This window comes from Amia ocellicauda, chromosome 12 (assembly GCF_036373705.1).
Source record: "Amia ocellicauda isolate fAmiCal2 chromosome 12, fAmiCal2.hap1, whole genome shotgun sequence".
NCBI lineage: Eukaryota > Metazoa > Chordata > Actinopteri > Amiiformes > Amiidae > Amia > Amia ocellicauda.
This window is the reverse complement of record NC_089861.1, coordinates 5,079,700-5,101,503: the sequence shown is the minus strand read 5'-3', so window position 1 is coordinate 5,101,503 and position 21,804 is coordinate 5,079,700. Positions and strand designations below refer to the sequence as shown.

At 38.6% G+C, this 21,804-nt stretch overlaps 1 protein-coding gene across 3 annotated transcripts in view; it reads left to right on the top strand.

Annotated features, from left to right (window-relative positions):
• The window catches only part of gpm6ab (glycoprotein M6Ab), an 80,898-nt gene that overhangs the window by 41,023 nt on the left and 18,071 nt on the right, over positions 1-21,804 (top strand). The gene's annotated exons all lie outside the window — the stretch shown is intronic.

Below are 21,804 nucleotides of genomic sequence, written 5' to 3'. Positions count from 1 at the left end.
CTGGATATGAAACTACGACCCTTTGGTTATAAGACTGGGAGAGACGCAGATCTTTCAGATACACCTTATTTGATCAGTGTATAATTAATTAATCTGATATTTTAAATATAATTTCATGTACAGGTGTCTTACAAGAAAGCTGAGATGCTACTGGCTTTCTGCAGGTGAAAAAACTTATAATTTGTGTCATATATTTGGATACTTAACAGGTTTAAATAAACAACTTCAGAACAAAAACAAACCTTCACTTTAAACAAGTGCTTTTTTAGTCTCCACAAATAAACCTCGAAAGAGAGAAGGCCAAACAATAACGCGTACTGAATGTCTATAATACTATAATCCTTTCCGAAATCACCCTGAGACTTGGCATATGAAGTCCAATGAGATTGTGCGATGGATGCCCTGAATTTGAAGGGGTTTTATCTCGGAGAGAGGGGGCAGAAAGGCTGGGATTCACTTTGTTACATTAAGATGCTTCTGTGATGAAACCCTGGACGGCTGAACTGAAGGCCGCCATCTGTCCGGGCTATCATGAGTCTCTGGGGGGTTGCAGTCGAACTGTTGAGCAGAAAGAGAATTTGAAGCAAAATAATATAAGTCCAGGGCAGAGGGAATCACTGAGTCACTCCCGCCCCAATCTGAGCAGGACTTCTCTCTGTGCTGCCCTGCAATGTGATGTTTGAATCTAAAGTGTCGTTAATCCAATAGATGCTCATGCAGATTCAGTGTTTTCTTCTGAGACCACCATGTGTTTTGGGAGGCAGGCAGTGGGTTTGGTGCTTTATACTCAGTTAAACATTAGGGATAAGTAATAAAACTCTTAAGTATTACTAGGTATCCATTGATTTCATGTTTTGGCTATGAGTTGCTTGACTTTTCTATGTGTTTAAATAGATATGAATTGTTTAAGCTCTGATAATGAATCAGAACAAGAAGTGTAATTATGCCTAAAATAAGTACTTTATTTGTTTGATGTTGGTATCCAATTCAATGCACATGGTTACTGATTCTCACAGTTGGGTTTCTACTGGCACAACCTGTGCGGCACACCTCTGTCAAGGTTCGAGTAACAGTACAGGCCCATGTTAACTTTAACAACAATTAAGATGAATGGGGGTCTGAGTCTTCAAATTTTGTCGTTTTCTTTTTTAAACCCTCACCCAAATCTAAGCACACATCCAGTTTTAAATAAAATAACTTCACTATAACTGTGGTTCATGATATATTACCACGCTGCACTTCTCGTCCCAATTATTTTTATAGTAGTACTTGAATCACGTTAAAATATGTAAAATACAGTCACATTCATTACAATCGCTCCTTACTTTACCACAGCTGTTCCTTCTGAGCTTCGTGCAAGAAAACATAAATTAGTAACGCAAACTGCAAACTCTCCGGTCTTAAAACGTGCAGATTATTTTGCAGATGTGTGTTCCTCATGTCTCATGGGCTCCCTAAATTGATTCGGTTCTCCTGCGAAATCCCCCAGTAAATGCACGTGGTATTTATTTTCTAGTTTAACGACAGAAGTATGTATCTCTAATGCAGAGAGTCGAATAAAATAAATCAGCAATCCAAAGCTGCCACATACTTCATTGTATACTTAATAACCGGGCTCTTACTTGCTTTTATTACTTGTATTATCCAAGTACATTTGTGTCTCATTTTGTACAAATGTTCAGTATTGCTCTTGCATTTTATTTATTTATTTATGTAGGTAACATAATTTCACATCTTTTAAGAGATCTAATATAACAACCCACTTTAAATGCATCACAATTAATAAGCAGATAAGCAAAGTAAAGGTGCCTGTCTTGACAGTCTTGATCAGTTCACAATTATGATGAGACTTGAGGCTGCTTCGTTAAACAGCCATTCTCCACCTTGATCTATATGGTCACATGCTACTTAGTATAGGTTGTATAATAAATTATAGCTTTAATCTGAGGCCCCAGGCTGTAGCCCCTAAAGTCCCGGCGCTAATCCAGCCCTGCAGCCGTGTCTCATTCAGATTTTTTACCTGAAACCCCCCCCGTTACGACTCTAGAGCCCCAACCACATCTCCACACTGCTGGCCCAGGGCAGAAATTCAAGGGGATCAAAATAAACTAAAAACATCAATCCCAAGACAATGCTGAGCTGCCTTTTATTGTTGCCTGCCTGATATTTATTTGCAAGGAAAGATTTGCAGGCTCAATTTTCACATAGTCTGTAAAAGAAGGATAATTTGTGACAGGGACAGGACGGTGTCACACACAGGAATCAAACTTTTAGCCCTCGTCGGGTGACCGATATGCGACCACAATAAGTAGTACCCATTCTTGAGATCCATGTCCTTTTTATACAGCACTGTTCAAAATGTTTTTTGTAGTATTTAACCCTCTCTGTCTTCTTCAGTGCCTTTTTTACAGGGTCGAGGAACAAAACACAAACAAACAAACACATCTCTTGCGTGATCAATTGTAACCCATTAGCTGGGGATTAAACCCATTTCACGAATACCCGTTGTTGTTTTTTCCAATAATGCTTTCTCATTTCATCTTCCTTATAATGAACCATATCTGTATTGTGTTGTTTCTGGAGGTTGATGCAATTATTCATATTTTCCTCTCCCCAGATATACAGTTGCTTCATAAATAATTGAAGAAGTACTAGTTTAAAGCGAGCCTCAGGCAACGCGTCTCATCCTATGACTGCGCGTAGCGGGCCTCACTGATGGATAATCTATCCTCTGCAACAAACGTTAAGAATGAACTAAATCTGCTACGGAAATATCGCTGAAACATGTGCACCTCCTAAAACATACCCAACCTACTAGATAATCTCTTGACATGAGAAGTAATGCGATGACTTCCACGTTGGCTTCATTAATAAAAACCCACACTCGCAAAGATGTGTGAAGTGGGATTTCGTGAGCCTCTTTTTACATAGGGTTTCTTTCCCTTTGTGTAAGTAAACAATAATGGCAGCTATAAATGTGCCATTTTGTTGAGCTTTCTCCGAGGCCTCTGTTTGTCGGCGCTGTGGTCCTAAACCCTTTTGACAACCTAATCTACAGTAATAGTTTCCACAGCAACAGTCACATTACTCTGTGTCTCCAGTCAAGTTTCAGGGAGATTACATCATCCCTCATTTGTGTTGCTGTTGTCCATACTTTACACTCAGATGATCACGCTCGCTGTGTTTTTATTTCTGTGTGGATGTTTTCGGAGCTCCTCATTAGGAAGCAGCAACGAGGCAAACAGGAAGCCTCTATACGCAGAGCTTTGGGAATCTGTATCTTAATTAAGCCTGTTTAAAAGACAAAACTACGCAGAGACAAACGAGGAGGAACATAATGGATTCCAGTCCTGTTTGCAGTAATAATGGATATATGGAGGCCTATGGATGGGAGTGCCGAGCTGCAAACTCTTTGCTACCCATTTCCTAAAAGTAATTGTAATTGTACTGTTATTATTTCTAGAAAGTACTAATAATAGAGCTTCACTTTCCCTGATAGTGATCAGACTAGTGTTGACCAATGAAAAGCCATGTAAAATTGACCTTTGACTATTGTGCCTCGGACTGTACGCTTGTAAGTACAGTACACTGAAACAAAAAATGCAGGCACATTACATAAACCCTTATAGCAATACATAGGCATGTGTATTGGAGTCCAGTTACTCGTCAGAGCTCTGTTGGTCTGCAGGAATACTTTATTGAACTAGTTCATTTTTAATGACACGTTTCATTGAAATAAATGTAGAAATGCCTTATAAAATACTGTATTTTATACCCTTCCAGTCATTTTTCATTATGGTCTGGTATACACATTAGTATATGATTGAGGTGTGACTTGATTGACCAGACAATAGGGGGTAGAGAGCGACACTATCCTGGCTTCCACTTCCAAATACTCAACAGTGATCATTTGATATTGCTGGAATAACAGAATCATATGTTGCAAGGCTGACATCTAGCACCTGCTCACTAACGTCTGATGTTCGCCTAATTAATGCCATTCTTGTGGAGTCTTATTTCAATGGACTGCGAAAGGCAGGGGAATTCAGCGGGGAGAGCTATGCGAACGGTGTGCTAGGGAGCTGTTTAATACCAGAGAATTCTGGTATCACAATCATAAGCAGCAAAAAGCATCAACAATGGAAGAAGAGTGGTGGGGGTGGGGGCCTGCATGTCTGTGGCAGTTTCAATGTCAACAGACATCAAACGATACATCGGGTGTATTATTACTATTAATAATATCAATATTAATGAGAATCTACTTTTCATGCAGTATAATTGATTGAATCTGTTTCTACAAAATAGTATGGATGTTCCTATAGCGTGTATCGTTGTGGTCGTGTATTTTTCTTTACATTTCATGTATCATTGTGGTTTTGAGCATTATTACCCTGCCTACTTATTTGGTTTGCATTATATACCACTAAGCTACCCCTGTCTTCACTGTAGACATCTCCTGGTATTTTAAAACGACACCTGCCTAAAATCAAAGTGTTTCCGCTCTGCCCCTGCCAGTATTCTGCGACATGAAGTGCTACACTAATTGGCTTTTGTACTTATGTACCTGCAGTCAGGCCACACAATGCATACTGAACTGAAAGCCCCCCAATACTGAGATCAAAGGGTCTGAATCCTTTTTGGCACCTGCAAAGTACCCCTCCTTAAGCATGCATTAATGAGAATCTCCTTTATGTAGGGACCTCCTGATTGAAAATAATGGGTCCGTTTAAAGATACCAGTGTTCAGAAACGAATGCCAGTGAACAGAATACCAGGCCCTAGTATGAGCACAGGCGTTTGGCTATGGCCTTAATAGCCTGGCAGTGGCACTCGGCGGATGGCAGCTGAGAATATGCAGAGATACTGTGCATAGCTGTGAAAGCGAGATCTAACGGCTACAGAAGCACTTACAGTACACTGAGCCACAGTTGAAATGATTGTTATTCCAGTCATGGCCCTGTTTGAAGCAGAAACGGAGCTTGTCAGATTATTACAGCACCAGGGCGGTGAATGGTGTGCGAGACCTACTTTCACTGTGTTTAATCATGCTCAGGAAAGACGGGGGGTGGGGGAAAAAGAGAGAAAGTGAATGAAAAAGGCCTGGAAAAAGGGCGTGGATATTCTCCAATTAAAAGTTACGTCGAGTCCAATTTAAAATTGACTGAATAAATGACAAACACAAAGAATAAAGGAAGAGTGAGGTTGATTACACCTCCAGAATTCAAACTATGTTGTATCTTACCAATAGCGTGTTCTTTAATGATTCTTTAACCGGTGCGGTGACTGAATAAACTGTGGACAAGGCCTCCCCTTGCCCTCCAATGAATGGTTAAGTTGCATCCAAAAGTAGTTCAGTTTATGTTTATTGTATTAATGGGAGGGCTAAACCCAAGCCTCATTTCTCATGCTGGGTTTTATCTTGATTCATATTGCATGTGTTGTGTGATTTATCCACACTAATGGGTGTCTGTTGCAACAATAAGACAACATTGTCCAAAGCATTTCAGTAAATGTAAATGTAAATTAACAGGTTGGCTCTGCACACTGAAATGCGTGGCCTGACATTTGGAGACACTGGATCTGGCATCTTGCATTTGGGACCCTTCTCATGAACAGACCCTCAATATTTTATTTTGGCGACAGTGAAAAACTGAGCTGCTTTCATATCATGTGTTTTCCATCATTTTCTATTATTCAAGCCAAAAACAACATCAAGTATGTGTGTAGATATTTGTTTGTCTCCTATTCATTTATCTTAGCAGGCCTCAGCAGAATGTTGTACAGCTGTAAAATATTCTCCCTTGATTTAAAATGTATACACTTATAAAATTCGAAAATGTTTGCATGTAGTTCATGTGGTGTTTGTTTACACCTGTATGTTGACTGATGCACATACTATATTAAAAAACATTGACATGTAACATCAGACATTTAAAATTGTAGGCATGTATTTTCAATTTAGAACAATCAACAATGTTATCTTATTTTAAGTAAAGTAAGTACATTACACCACTATTAGTTTTCTATCAAAATTCCTAAATATACACAACAATCACAACCCACCTTGCATCCAAATCTGATCTCAGTCTTACAAAAAATAACATCCATTTAAATGAAAAGGAGCAACCAAGCCTGCTATTCTACAAAAAATCCTGTTGTTGAAAAGGTGTCTAGTGCGAATTTTCCCTCTGTGAATTCTATGGTATACGTTCAATCCCCTGTACACAAATAGTCTATGTTCCACTTGGTAAAGCTACAAGAAACTGACACAAACGTATACTTGATTCACACGGATGCAGGACAGCGCCCTGTCACCATGCCAAATGTATTCTCTTTGCATTACTGTTGCAGCAGGATTGTGTAAATGATGTGCGTTTCAGCTCTGTGTTTTGCTCTGGGTAGGCCAGGTTCAGTAGTCTCTGTGTGGCTGATTTTTAGAAGAACATTTTCATCCCAGCTCATTTAGAGAACAGAGGCAAAGAAGTCTGTGATAAAGTCTGGGGTCCCTTAGTAACCTCATTGATGTCATGTAGTTGCCCAGCCACCAAAAAGGAGTAATCCTCTATATGATACCTTGCTCTTTAGAAAAACTTTAGACTGCTCGTCTCCGAAGACAAATAAACTACGCTGGTGTTATTCTAATTAAAGCGGGGCCTGAGTGTTCCTCGTTTGCCTGTCTTTTGAGGGAGAACATTTCTCCCTATCACTTCCATTTAATGTTGTGTATTTCAATATATTTGTTTCCCATTACCAACAATTTAATTGTTTTTTCCAGATTGCAAAAGAGTTCACTAATGTCTGAACAGACCAAGTTAATCAAGGTCCTTTCTTGAATAATAACTTTCGCGATAACTCGAATAAAGTTTTGCCAGCTCAGTGGAACAGAAGGAGGAATGGCCTCCTTCAAATCAAAGATATGTACTTGTCCATCTTGTCCATGAGAAGTATTAGGTGATTATATAACAGATGTTGCAGGTAAGGTGATCTGAATTCATCAATGTGCTAATCAGTAGGGAATCACATTTGGCCTTTACTATAGTCAATGTGCTTAGTTGTAATAACTATGAAACTATTAATTTTATCTCTTCAAACAGGGAAATGTTCTTGTTTTGAATTGTTTCCAAATCAACTACAAACAAGCTCAAATCTGGAGATAAACTACAGAGCCTGACCCCAATTATATGTTTGTAGGCTGCGCAAATGGTAACAGCCAAGATAAATAAATGTTTCATCCATGAGCAGTCCTCGTGTACCATTTGAAAAGCCGTTTAACCTTTTAAAAAGATGTAAAGATCCATTGTCGAATCTAACCGTATGGTATGGAATAAAATGTCAATTGTGACAGTAAATGCAAAGCATCGAGGTACAATATACAGTGAGGGAAAAAAGTATTTGATCCCCTGCTGATTTTGTACGTTTGCCCACTGACAAAGAAATGATCAGTCTATAATTTTAATGGTAGGTGTATTTTAACAGTGAGAGACAGAATAACAACAAAAAAATCCAGAAGAACGCATTTCAAAAAAGTTATAAATTGATTTGCATGTTAATGAAGGAAATAAGTATTTGACCCCTTCGACTTAGTACTTGGTGGCAAAACCCTTGTTGGCAATCACAGAGGTCAGACGTTTCTTGTAGTTGGCCACCAGGTTTGCACACATCTCAGGAGGGATTTTGTCCCACTCCTCTTTGCAGATCCTCTCCAAGTCATTAAGATTTTGAGGCTGACGCTTAGCAACTTGAACCTTCAGCTCCCTCCACAGATTTTCTATGGGATTAAGGTCTGGAGACTGGTTAGGCTACTCCAGGACCTTAATGTGCTTCTTCTTGAGCCACTCCCTTGTTGCCTTGGCTGTGTGTTTTGGGTTATTGTCATGCTGGAATACCCATCCACGACCCATTTTCAATGCCCTGGCTGACGGAAGGAGGTTCTCACCCAAGATTTGACGGAACATGGCCCTGTCTATCGTCCCTTTGATGCGGTGCAGTTGTCCTGTTCCCTTAGCAGAAAAACACCCCCAAAGCATAATGTTTCCACCTCCATGTTTGACGGTGGGAATGGTGTTCTTGGGGTCATTCCTCCTCCTCCAAACACGGCGAGTTGAGTTGATGCCAAAGAGCTCGATTTTGGTCTCATCTGACCACAACACTTTCACCCAGTTCTACTCTGAACCATTCAGATGTTGGCAAACTTCAGACGGGCCTGTACATGTGCTTTCTTGAGCAGGGGGACCTTGCGGGCGCTGCAGGATTTCAGTCCTTCACGGCGTAGTGTGTTACCAATTGTTTTCTTGGTGACTATGGTCCCAGCTGCCTTGAGATCATTAACAAGATCCTCCCGTGTAGTTCTGGGCTAATTCTTCACCGTTCTAATGATCATTGAAACTCCACGAGGTGAGACCTTGCATGGAGCCCCAGACCGAGGGAGACTGACAGTTATTTTGTGTTTCATCCATTTGTGAATAATCGCACCAACTGTTGTCACCTTCTCACCAAGCTGCTTGGCGATGGTCTTGTAGCCCATTCCAGCCTTGTGTAGGTCTACAATCTTGTCCCTGACATCCTTGGACAGCTCTTTGGTCTTGGCCATGGTGGAGAGTTTGGAATCTGATTGATTGATTGCTTCTGTGGACAGGTGTCTTTTATACAGGTAACGAGCTGAGATTAGGAGCACTCCCTTTAAGAGACTGCTCCTAATCTCAGCTCGTTACCTGTATAAAAGACACCTGGGAGCCAGAAATCTTGCTGATTGATAGGGGATCAAATACTTATTTCCTTCATTAACATGCAAATCAATGTATAACTTTTTTGAAATGCGTTTTTCTGGATTTTTTTGTTGTTATTCTGTCTCTCACTGTTAAAATACACCTACCATTAAAATTATAGATTGATCATTTCTTTGTCAGTGGGCAAACGTACAAAATCAGCAGGGGATCAAATACTTTTTTCCCTCACTGTAATGAATCCGACGTTTTCTTCCTAATCCTTTTTCATGAAGTCAACACTATTATTTTTCTCTTGGTTAGGCTATGGACAAATATAATTATTTCCTTTGATCTGTTTCTGCAGTTCCTTACTTCCTTGTATTCAAATAATGTTGTTTTTCTTGTTTTTCCCCAGCTAACCAAATCACACTATAGCAGAATTGTAACAAAGAGAACACAAATTTGTAGACTCCAGGGCATGTTGTCAAAGCATTATAAAACTGTTATAAAATTACACACAGAGAATGAACTGCGGAACTGCATTCCAGAGGGAAACAAATGACAAATAAGAAAATGCATAGAATGAAATGTTTTATGGAGTTCAATGAAAAACATTTAACTACATTTTCTCCATTTATGCATACAAAATAATACAATTGTTGTTGACGTGAATTATTATATGTAATGTGTAGACGATTACTTTGCAACAATCTGAGAGTACAGACCGCACGGTGTGGTCAGGATACAACAATTCTTGAACACTTCTCTGATGCCAAAGCCACAGCTTCTCACACAACATTGCCCAAATGAAATATGTTAGCGGCGTGGTTTGAGTAAAGCCTTGAGAACCGGTTACCACAAACTTGTACCCTATCATGTTTTTATTTAGAAATAATGGAAAGTGACTTCCGACAATCACAATTTAAGTTGTGTGGATTGGTCAAGATTTGGTCCAGAACTCAACCAGCCATGAAGGGGCAAGCATTACACCTGAATGTCTAATCAACCTTCTCTGACCTGATGTTGATCACATGTTAGAGCCTTAAACTTAACCGGTATACATGCAAATGCATCGATATACAATGTAAAAAACAGGTGTACTAATGCAAATGACTTAATTCATGGTTATATATGGGATGGGGTATTTAAATGTATGTCTATGTCTCCCAGTTGAAGAAAGAATGACTTCTGAGGACATATAGTACATTGCCACAGAAATCCCAGCCAGTGCATACGTGTCCGTGTATAGCTTTTATACTGGAGAGTAACATGTCATTGCAGATGGTAAATAAGTTCTCGAACTCTGAAACCCTGTGAGGTCCAAGTCCTGTTCTGGTTTATGTGGCATTGGAGAACCATTTTCAAATGGGAGGAAAGTGATTTGCCGTGCATTTGAAGACGTGCTGCCTGAGGGAAGTGCTTTTGCTTTATCTCGAGGAACATGGCCGGCATTTGCATACTGTGTCAAAAAGTTATGGCTGTGGATACAATTTTCAAGCACCTGTAACGCCAGCCAATGTGTGCATTCTTACCTGTCAACAACCTCATCAGATATGATCATTTCCACCTTGCAAACACAATGGTTTAGACTACAGGGTATTAATAACAAATGAATAACATTACTGTCAGAGTCAGAAACATTAGTTTTCAGAAGATGAGTTACTCCGAGTACAAAGAAAAAAGCTTATTTTAGAAAGAACATTACAGGTAATATGAGGTATTAATTATCATCACCCATCACAGTTCTTCACTCGATCGTAATCAAGATAAGTGTGCTTTTGCGGTTGTCCTTTGTGAAAATAGAAGGCTTTTCCCATACAGTTAGATTCAGAACGATAAGTCCTCACATTTGTAATTCACTTGCAAACTGTACTCATCCTCAAATGTTGCGTTCCTCACGGTTATTGTTTTAAGAAATTCGGGCTTTACTATTTCCCTCAAGCTGATAAATTATGTAAAACACATAAGCTGCACTCTTAACTATGCTTGGGGGTTTAATATATGTCTAGGTGCACCTTGGGCGTCTCATACTAGTTATACTAGCATGGGCAGCATTACTGATACTTTAATTCTGGTCTAATTGTGGGGTTTATTTTTGTAGGTTTATTCTTTATTTGTAGTTCACTGGAATTTGCTGTCAAGTGATAACTGGAGTGAATTAATAACTATTGACACTTTTGGGAGGTATGAGACAAGGTTCAAAGCCTCGTTCCACATATCACATATCACGGACTACGCCTCGTGCAGTGTCACAATTATGGACTCTTGGATAAGTTAGAAACATCCATACTGACTGAATGTCTCATATTTATTTCAAGAAAGGTTGTTGCAGATGTATAACTGAAATTAAGCCTAGGGTACTTTTTATTATATACTAACCCATTTTGTAATTCTAGTTACACTAAAACCTGTTTATTACTATAGGGTGTAGATCAGTACCATATTTTAAATATTGAGTAGATAATTTGGTTAAATTTGCCTTATGTTCTGTCGTTTCTTGTTGATTGTGCCACACATGGGGATGGCTATTATTTGAGGAATACCCTATTAATACATTGGTGAACTAATGAGCTAATTTGATGGTCCAATGAGCAGACGTATGGCGGGATACACATTCATGCATTATCTGGGAAAATACATACGCATACTTTCTCAGGTATTGATATGCTGACAAGAGGAGAATTTGTTTTACACAAAGAATGTGAGAAATCCAAATGGAAAAGTAAACCAATATTCTTCTCAGGAACAGAAAAATAACACTTCAGTAATAAGCTGGTAAGCTAATGTGACCTTATAACAAATTATATATTCACATTCACCTCCAAAATGATTGGCATCTTTGATGAAGACGTGCAAAAAAGGCTGTATAAAATAAACAACCCAAGTAATGAATTATATTTTATGCTCACAAATATGGAAATTACTTGTAAGCATAAGTGCCTGGATTTTGTTAAACGGCATTGGCACTTGGATTGGAATTGGGTGCCATGATCAGATGAGACATAAATAGAGCTCTTTGGACGTGCACACCAGCAGTGAGCTTGGCATTGAATAAAGGATGTGGATGCAGAAAAGAACCTCATACCTACCATACAATGTGGTGGTGGATCTTTGCTGTCCAGGGTCCCTTGTTAAGGTCAACAGCATTATGAAATATAACAAGGGCCGGATTAAATCAAAACTAGCGGTGACATTTATGATTAGAAGAAAGTGTCATCTTACTAAAAATGAAGCCGCAACTGAGTACAGTTCTTTAGTTTTCTATTAGCGGGTGGGTCAAAGTTTTGATTTAATCTGGCCCCAAGTTAAAGGACATTTTAGCCAAAAGAAAACTGGTTGCCTGGTTGAAGTGGATCTTCCAGTGAGAAAATTAGTCCAAGCACACAAATAAATTGTTAATTGACCACAAAATCAACATTTTGCAATAGTCATCTCAGTCTCCAGACTTGAATGCCATTGAAAACTTGTGGTCTGAGTTGAAGAGGGCAGTGCATGAGTGCAGACCGAAGGATATCTGGGAAGATTCTGTATGGAAGAATAGTCTAAGATCCCTTCCAATGTGTTCTCCAATCGCATAAACAAATATCTTTTATCCTTGCAGGGGTGAAAACAAGGGTGCCAATCATTTTGTCACATCATTTGTTTTGGAAGTAAATGTATCATTTTAATAATGTATTTGAACTTTAGTTCGTTCCCTTCTATCATTAATAAAGTACAATATATTCCACATATTTTTCCACATCATTGTGTAGGTGACTGTGTGTATGAGGAACACATGGTATCATACTCAGGTTTTCCGGCAGAAATTTGCATAGGTAAGTTGGGCTGATACTAAATTGCAGAGGGGAGGAAGATTGCGTATTGTCGAGCGGGGGGTATTGTGTATTGTGTATGGGGTTTAGCCAAGGAGAATGAGAGCAGGGGGCGGAGCACGTGTACTTTAAAGTTTAGCTTTAAAGTTCTGTTCTGTCATGCATGTTTGGTAACACATGGGGACCCTTGGGAGGACATTAAGACACAGCATGTTTGTACTTCAATTCAAAAGCCTAAAAGAGTGTGATGAGTCTAACAAAAAAGGGTGAAGCTTTCTTTTAGAATTTAACCTACTGTTTTCCGCAGAGTACTGCACCCCACACATGAGCTGAAACGCACTGGAGATTGTCTTAAGACTGGCTGGTTGTGTGTCTTCATTACAGCTGGTGTGTTTTTGGAGGGGAGCATTGAATGTTAAACCCCGTTATATATGATGCTTATGCAATTGCTCATGCTGAAGGATGACAGATTTAAGAGATCCACAGCTATTTGGGCATGATAAACAGAGCTGTTTGATTGGTTTCATGACTCATGTATGGACTAAAACACACATGGTATTGTGTGCTGAAGAGGAAAATCTCTGTGTTCATTATCATGCCTCTGCAAAGTGCATGAGGAGCGTTTAAACTTGTAACCAGAGATGAACTGTGTATCGACAGTTTATCCACCATTTCACAGTGTGTCATTCAGGTAGTGTGTTTAGTTTGTCCTGTGGGCAGCAACCTGGAAGAGAATTGTGCTGATAAACAACTATGGAATTCAAAGGGCAATCAATCTTGGTGTGAAACTCTTGATTAATCAGAGCCTGTAGACTTCTTTTTTATGCTTTCACAATCAATATATTTTAAGGGAATTCTCATTCTAGCCCTGGCTCTGATTGGTTTAACATATTGTTGTTTTCGGTTTGGTATCAATCCTGGGGTCATTTATACTTACAATTGCAATTATAGTTTACAATCATAATTGGTTCGATTATAGTTGTAGAAATGAACTGAAATAAATGGTAACATACAAAGCAATATAAATAAGTATAATATATATTGTAAAGGTCATTAATATTGTAAATAATAAAACAAATGAAAATGGCATGGACACAAATGATGCGACCCTCAACCTAATATTTTGTTGCACAACCTTTAGAGGCAATCACTGCAATCAAATGTTTTCTGTAGCTCTCAATGAGACTTCTGTGCCTGTTAACAGGTAGTTTGGCCCACTCTTCCTGAGCAAATTGCTCCAGCTGTCTCAGGTTTGATGGGTGCTTCTCCAGACTGCAAGTTTCATCTCTTTCCATAGATGTTCGATAGGATTCAGATCAGGACTCATAGAAGGCCACTTCAGAACAGTCCAATGTTTTGTTCTTATCCATTCTTGGGTGCTTTTACCTGCGTTTTGGGTCATTATCCTGTTGGAGGACCCATGACTTGCGACTAAGACAGAGCTTTCTGACTCTGGGCAGTATGTTTCACTCCAGAATGCCTTGATAGTCTTGAGATTTCATTGTGCCCTGCACAGATTCAAGGCACCCTGTGCCAGGTGCAGCAAAGCAGCCCCAAAACATAACCATGTTTCACTGTAGGTATGGTGTTCTTTTCTTTGAAAGCTTCATTTTTTCGTCTGCAAACATAGAGCTGATGTGACTTGCCAAAAAGCTTCGGTTTTGACTCATCTGTCCAAAGGACATTCTCCCAGAAGGATTGTGGCTTGTCAATATGCATTTTAGTAAATTCCAGTCTGGCTTTTTATGTTTTTCTTTCAAAAGTGGAGTCCTCCTGGGTCTTCTTCCATGGAGGCCACTTTCGCTTAAAAAGCGACGGATGGTGCGATCAGAAACTGAGGTACCTTCACCTTGGAGTTCAGCTTGTATCTCTTTGGCAGTTATCCTTGGTTCTTTTTCTGCCATTCGCACAATCCTTCTGTTCAATCTGGGGTCGATTTTCCTCTTCAGGCCGTGTCCAGGGAGGTTGGCTACAGTTCCATGGACCTTTAACTTCTTAATAATATTTGCAACGGTTGTCACAGGAACATCAAGCTGCTTGGAGATGGTCTTGTAGCCTTTACCTTCACCATGCTTATCTATTATTTTCTTTCTGATCTCCTCAGACTGCTCTCTCCTTTGCTTTCTCTGGTCCATGTTCAGTGTGGTGCATACAATGATACCAAATGGCACAGTGACTACTGTCCTCCATTTAAATAGGCTGAATGACTGATTACAAGATTGGAGACATACATTATACTAATTAAATAAACTTTTCACAGCTTCTTTGCTTTATTCTATGACATACCAAAGGCATGCAAGTATACATGATGCAATAGCTTTTAATTTAATCACTTTTCAGGAGGAATTAACCATTATTTCAATGAGCTGTAAGGGTACCAACAAATTTGAGCATGTCTGTACATGACAAAATATTGTTCTTCTGTGTCAAAACAAGGTTATTTTGTTATTTATAATGATGGCAATGTTCCAGTTTACAATCTGAGTTATAGTGCTGCCACCAAACTATTATGACACAATATTTTCAGATTTAATATAAGCTAAGTTCACTGTTTATTAAGGTATGTAAATGTAAAGGTTCCAGTTCAGGCTTCTTAATAAACATGTTCATTAAACAACAGTGAAAACACTATCCTAATATACAAAACTGTACAATTAGGTTTTATTTATTTATGTCACATTAAATGCTCTTAAATATGTCAATGGGGCAGCAGAGGTTTAAAAAATGCTCAGTCTAGTGGATCCCGATAGAAACCGTTCTAATTATGGTTCTCAGTGTCAGCTAGACATTTTTATGATGTAAACATAGATCATAATAAAAGCATTGTGAGTTTTAATATCTGGACTAAAAGAGGAGAAAGAAGAATATTAATCAGTTTTTTTTAAGAAAACATTTTCAATGTAAAATTAATTTAATGTGGGTGTTTGCAGTAACTTTGCATGCTGGGTATCAAATTGCATATAAGGAAATTATCATCACCATTTAGAATTGATCTGTTCAGAGCTTTTCCTCCAGATAAAATTGGGCAACATTGGGCAACGAAACCATTGCCAGTGAACAAACAAACTGATTTCAAATGTGATTTGCTGCTGCTTTGATATGAATACGGAACAGCATATTTGAACGGTTTGAACGTTGATTGAGATCTGGTTTCATTATGTATGATTTGGGTGTGTTGGTATTTTCTCCTTTTAAGTCAATCTGAAAATGTGCCAATTGCAATGTACTGTATCCTACTTACTCAAGCTGTGTGTTGTTTTTAGTGCCGTGAAAACCACAGACTATCACATTCTGAATCATATCTTTCCTCTGTTCGTGGGATAGGCTCTCTATCTCGGCTGAAAATCTTTAATTGTCCCCTATCGTCAGCCAACGCTGCTTGATAGACATCAGTCGATACAACAACGGTGCTGCAGTCTGGATCAGCGATCTGCCATCTTTAAAATGCACAGAGATGCTTTCCCCCGTGGTCAGTAGTGTGCGCTGACAACAGGAAGCAGATTGAAAATACGAATAACAGTAAAGCATCTGTTTCTAAGCCAACTCATGCATTGCCATTGTCATCTTCATTCATGGCATATAAAACACGAGGTGTATACGTATCAAAATTTTAAAAAGGCTACGTAATTTTTTTAATTTCTAGTTCTTGTTTTAAACTTGACTATTCTTCCTCGGCTTCCCCCCAGTGTGCTCCTCATTCTGAGGTATGAGCATTTGCATCCATTTTCAGTTAACGGAACTGGTCAGACATTTGACATTTCTCTGAGGCAGGGGGACCATGCAACTTACTAACTATATCTATGCTTTTCGTTCTGAGTTTTCTCCAGGTCCTCTGGTTTCCCCCCACTTTCTGAAGACAGGCCGCTTCGGTTGATTGGCTACTCTAAATGGCGCTGTCATGTGATGGACTGGCATGCTGTCTGAAAGTATTCTCCTGCTGTATCGAGCTTCAGTCTGAGACCATGTTAGAGAGGCCCGTCTCGGTCTTAGCTGTCTATTGTGTGCTTTTTATATGGATCTAGTTTAATGAGACTCTCCTTTCTTCATGAGTTTGAACTTCATACGTGGTTCCATTACCTTAGGGTACTATAATGGCCCATGGCATATGCCCCAGTATGTGTATTTGAATTGTGCTGAGCACCCTTAGCTTCCATTGCAAAGATCCAGAGCGTCTTTGAAATACTGGACGTCTGACGTTCGGAGCTGTTCAATTAACTGGAGCTTCTTTGCCAAATCAATTAATAATGATTTTCTACCCGAAGCTCTCAACTGGGAGAGGTCTCCGAGTCAGAATCGGGCCCTATACGGATCACAGGTTGGCATCATTGGCTTCTCGTTTGTCAAAAAACACACTCCTTTTCTTTTATTCTTTTCTCGGATCATAAACCATACCCCCTGTTTGGATATTTTTCAGTGGCAAATAAATGACAAATGGACCCTTTCAGCCTTATGTTTTCAAATAACTGTCATATTAGTAATATTTGTAACTTGTTACATAATCTCATTGTTGATACTGTAGATCATGTGGCTACATTAATAAAAAAAAATGTGTGTTAAAGTCCATCCGTCCCCTCATTTATTGTGTTGCACTTTTTAAAATATACTTAAAAAATAGGATCCTGGTGGAAAAACAAAACAAACAAAACAATTACATTTCCCACCAGTGAGATTTCTGACACCATCTTCATTATAGAGTTTATAATAAATAATAGGGAAAGAAACATTTTATAGACAGTTACAAATGGAAGCAATTCATTGATTCAAAGAAATGCATTCTGTGAAATTCTTGAATGCCGAGCAACAATAAATAAAAGCAAAACAGATTAAGATTCTGGCTATATATAGACAGTGCTTCACATTCCTAGACTCAATTAATGGGCAACACTGTGCAAAACAGACCACTGTGTTGTTGATCTGTTTGTAGCTTTAGAGGAGGAATGTAGACTGTCACATCTGGAGTGAGACTATTACCAACATCACATATTGTAATAGTTTTCTTTGTTTTGGTTCATTCTTGTTTTCTGGAATGCATCAGTTATTGGTAACGATAACAAACAGGAAGGTTTTGATCCATCATAAATAAATGGACTAAAAAAAACATCTTCACAAGAGCACGCCAAGCACAATGCATCACATTTAAATTTGAAAATTGAAGGAATTTGTATACTCCTGTTGTTACATTTCAACGATTAGTAAATTGCAACATGTTGAGATGCTAAATGTGTATGGTATAACAAAAAGCAAATACAAAACTGATATTTCATTATATTTTTGTTTTACCATACCATTTAAGATTATTGGGCAACCTAATGTGCACATTAGACCACAACAAACTAGTAGCCTTTGTTAATTGTGAAACACTGAACATCTGAATGTCAAATTTCAGACTTTTTTGTTGGAGTTTCACTTGAAAAGACGTTAATAAGGAGCAGGGGTGTTAGTTTCAGTTGTGTTTTTCTTCAGTTATTTGTGTGTACCCACTGAGAAAGAAGGCATATAACTTTGAACAATGAATAATTATTACAGCGGGAACATGACTGCACAGAATGTAACTGGGCCATCCAGAGTGCGACTGGCAGTTTGGCACAATTCTCCCATTGTCTTGTCGTTGCTTGTTTTCAGATGTACAAAGGACACTATAATAAAGCTGCCCTAGACAGATCGTTACTGCAATAATACAATAATACATAGCATCACGCGTTTTATTGACCTGTCTTCAAAACCGCTGAACAGGTCTGCAAAGCTCAAAGCAACTAAATACATAATGGAATGTAATCAAAGATAAAACCAATAACAGATAATTATGATTGAGTAAATGCTGGACAAATTACAAGCCCCACGGTTGTGATTTATTTCAATATAATGATTAATTCAATCATATCAATTTATAGGTAAAGGAAATGTCTTCTAAGTCTTACCATTTAGAAAGACATCAATACAAAAGTAACCAACCCCCTATACTTATGAACATCCTGTAATCAGAAGAAAATACTAAATTCTATAATTGCTTTTAGATACAGTTGCAATGCACTAATGGCATGGGAAATAAAAGCATTTCAATATTGAACAGTTAATTGCCAGCCCAATAAGACAGAAACTTCTGAGCCGTTTAATTCGAAGCACTGTTAATTTATGAGTGCTCTTTGTAAGTGTCGGAGATTAAATGGCTCAGTGATCTAAGACATTTGCCACCATCAAAAGAATGGGGTGTAAAACCTTATTACTTCATCTAAGTAGAAGAGATCACTGTAGTGTACAGATTCTCACTGGAGACGCTATACATGTACAGAGACAGTGGATTCGGATTCAAATTAAATCTGTGGGAAATTAAAGCTGGGAAACAGGAAATGGCTGTGGTCAGAGTGTGTGAACAGATGGAAGCAGAAAAATATGCCCCCAACTAGCATCTGTTTTAGATGAACAATTATGTATTAATTATTCATGTTAAATATGCTAAAAACATACCTTTTTGTTTGTCTTTACACTTATTCACCTCTTCACTATTTGATCTCTCTGCTTTTGTTGCAATTGTATAAACGCTACTCCTTGTATGGCACCTTGCATATAGGCTTCTGACAAATGAATGATGATAAAACATGAATTGTACTAATGTTTGTGAACACTTTAAATCAATGAGTGGCTGTTGCTGGGAAGCCTATTTGAAATGCATTTGGTATAAGCCACGTCTCCATATTTGTATTTAGCTGTGGTAGTGAAAGGTATCCTATTTGCATCAACAAAATGAAGTTGCCATTTGCCAGTTGTAAGTGCCTGGCAAACTGTCTTGTTGAAAAGATGTCATAGTAAAAAATGCAATTACTCCTAAGATACTGTAGTAACTCAATAAAACAAGTCACTTATCATGCTTACAATGGTCGTGCATAAGGAAGTTTGAATTATGGAAAGGTTGTGGGTACATGGCTTGTAACTCATTTAACTGATTCTTGGCATCAATGCAATGCGCAGATTAACAGAATTTAGCCTTTTTCTTTCTATCCACCCCCCATTTTTCCTTAATAACGGCATTACGGCTGTCACGAGCAGATGCACAAAGGGTTGATGTGTGCATCTGGCAGCAGGGATTTGGCGAAGAGGAGAGATTGCACTGGTCAGTGTCCTGTGATTGCAGGTGGCAAGCAGTGCTCCTGATATGCTGTCCTGCGTTGCTGCATAGAGCACACGGGCCCTCATGACACAGAGACAAGATGCTTAGTAGAGACTGATTCAAGAGCCAAGGGTGTTTGATCGGCAAACGATAACACTTTTATGTCCAAAACAAAAAAGATAAAAAAGAAAACAGACAGATACTGACAATTGCACAATGTAGACAAGTGTTCAGAAATCTTGATACAATGTAAACCGGTTTTACTAGGGAATTGACTTTCTGGCTGCAGTGACGACATTGATTTTTTAAATACCATGCATTAGTATTACATCGGTAGTATGATTTAATTTTGTAGGTTTTAATATACTTCATCTATTGATGTCACTTCCTGTTCTTAACTAAAAAACTCTCTATATATACTTTCACAAGGAAATATGGGAGCAGTGTCAATGCAAAACGGGATGTTAGATATCGTGTGGATTTTGCTAACTAGAATTTCCAGAGTATATTATTAATAATAGTATAATTTATTTCTTATCAGATGACCTTAACCAGCGTTTTCAGAATAAATATTTGCAGAGCGTTACACGTTACAGTAAAAACAAAAAGTGCAAAACACAACAAGCATATATTTGAGTGCAAATGAGCAAAAACCCTGTTGTGTGCCAAGGGGTAGGGTAGACATAAGTGGAAAAGTGATTGCTAAATTACATATGTAATCAGGAGCACAAGGCAGTATATCAGTTTAATCAGATGGCACATAAAAGTGCCAGGATGTTGGCACTGGTATTACATGTACAGTCTGCACTGCTATGTCTTGTGCAGACGCCGAACGGTGGTCTCATTCTGACCCCGGTGGGTGGGTGGGGGAATCCATTGTATCGCACATAACGGTCAGTATCTCTCCATACGGTATTTCATAATTCTATGCCAAAACATTTGTTTTAACAGTCAAATAAATACTGATGTGGTTGTATTTGGAGCATATATCTACAGCTCTGTTCCAAAAAAGGAAACTCGGATTCTTTTTCCGTTGTTTCCCTGACCTCTATTCCACAATCGGAGCAGATGTTGATGGGGAGGTTATAAACAGCCCTGCCAGTCGGCTTTGTGGAGGATGTGAGGATTTTATGCACTGCATCATCAGTTAAGGAGTCATTGAATGAGCCTATGTTGCATTGCTAAAGAAGACTGTCAAAACCCCAGCGCTGCAAAAACACACTAAACAGATATGTGCAGCTAGATTGAAAAAGGAAATGTAATGCCTTCAATTTCAAGAAACCAATTCAATGTGTCATAACCAAACCTAATTAGGTAATTACTGCCTTTCAAAACTAGTGTTTCCAAAGTCGCAGTCAACAGCTTCACTTCTGTCATGTTTCGGTACGGAAGTGAAATCTGAATGTATATTTAGTATTTAGATATTTAGTATTATATTTCCCGGGCCTGGAGGTTACCGGATTTCTTGCTTGCCACCTGAGAGAAGCAATGGTAAATACAAGAATGGCAGCAGCATGCCTCTAGTGTGAAAACAAAATTAACATACTGACTATGAGCCGCTCGATCCCAAGCCACGCTGTCATGTGATGTAATGAATAGGGCTGTTGTCTAAAAGTGAATGAAAGGACCGACTGAATACTCGAGCAAAGACAATGAACACGTATTGTGTCTCATCACAAATTGGTTAAGCGGCTTATTAGAAATGTGAGAAACTATACCAATGCTCAAACTTGATCTTTTTTTTTTAGTTATATTTTTGTGTTTGTAGAACAGTGTCTACCTCTAAATTGATACTAAATATCTGTCTGTCTATCTTTCTATCTCTTAGGAATGAGAATAACGTAAGGCATGCAATACCGCCACACTGCACAGAACAGCAATTAAATGAGCATTTCAATATGTTAGAAACATTGTGAGAGGTGTGATTAGAAACATACATGACAACAAGCCTTTTAAAAAGCCCATTCAACACAGACATCAATAGCATGATGTTCTGTGATGTGAGGGGATGCTGTCCACTTCTGGTCAGAGTGCTGTTTAGTTTTGGGCTATAAACCCTGTCCGCCTTTTGCAATCAGTACTGCTCTCTCTGCACAGCTGCTTCTAAACTACACAATTGTTATTAATTAAAACAATTAATCAGTGAGTTGTGATTAACAATTGACAATGCTACACGTTTCAGC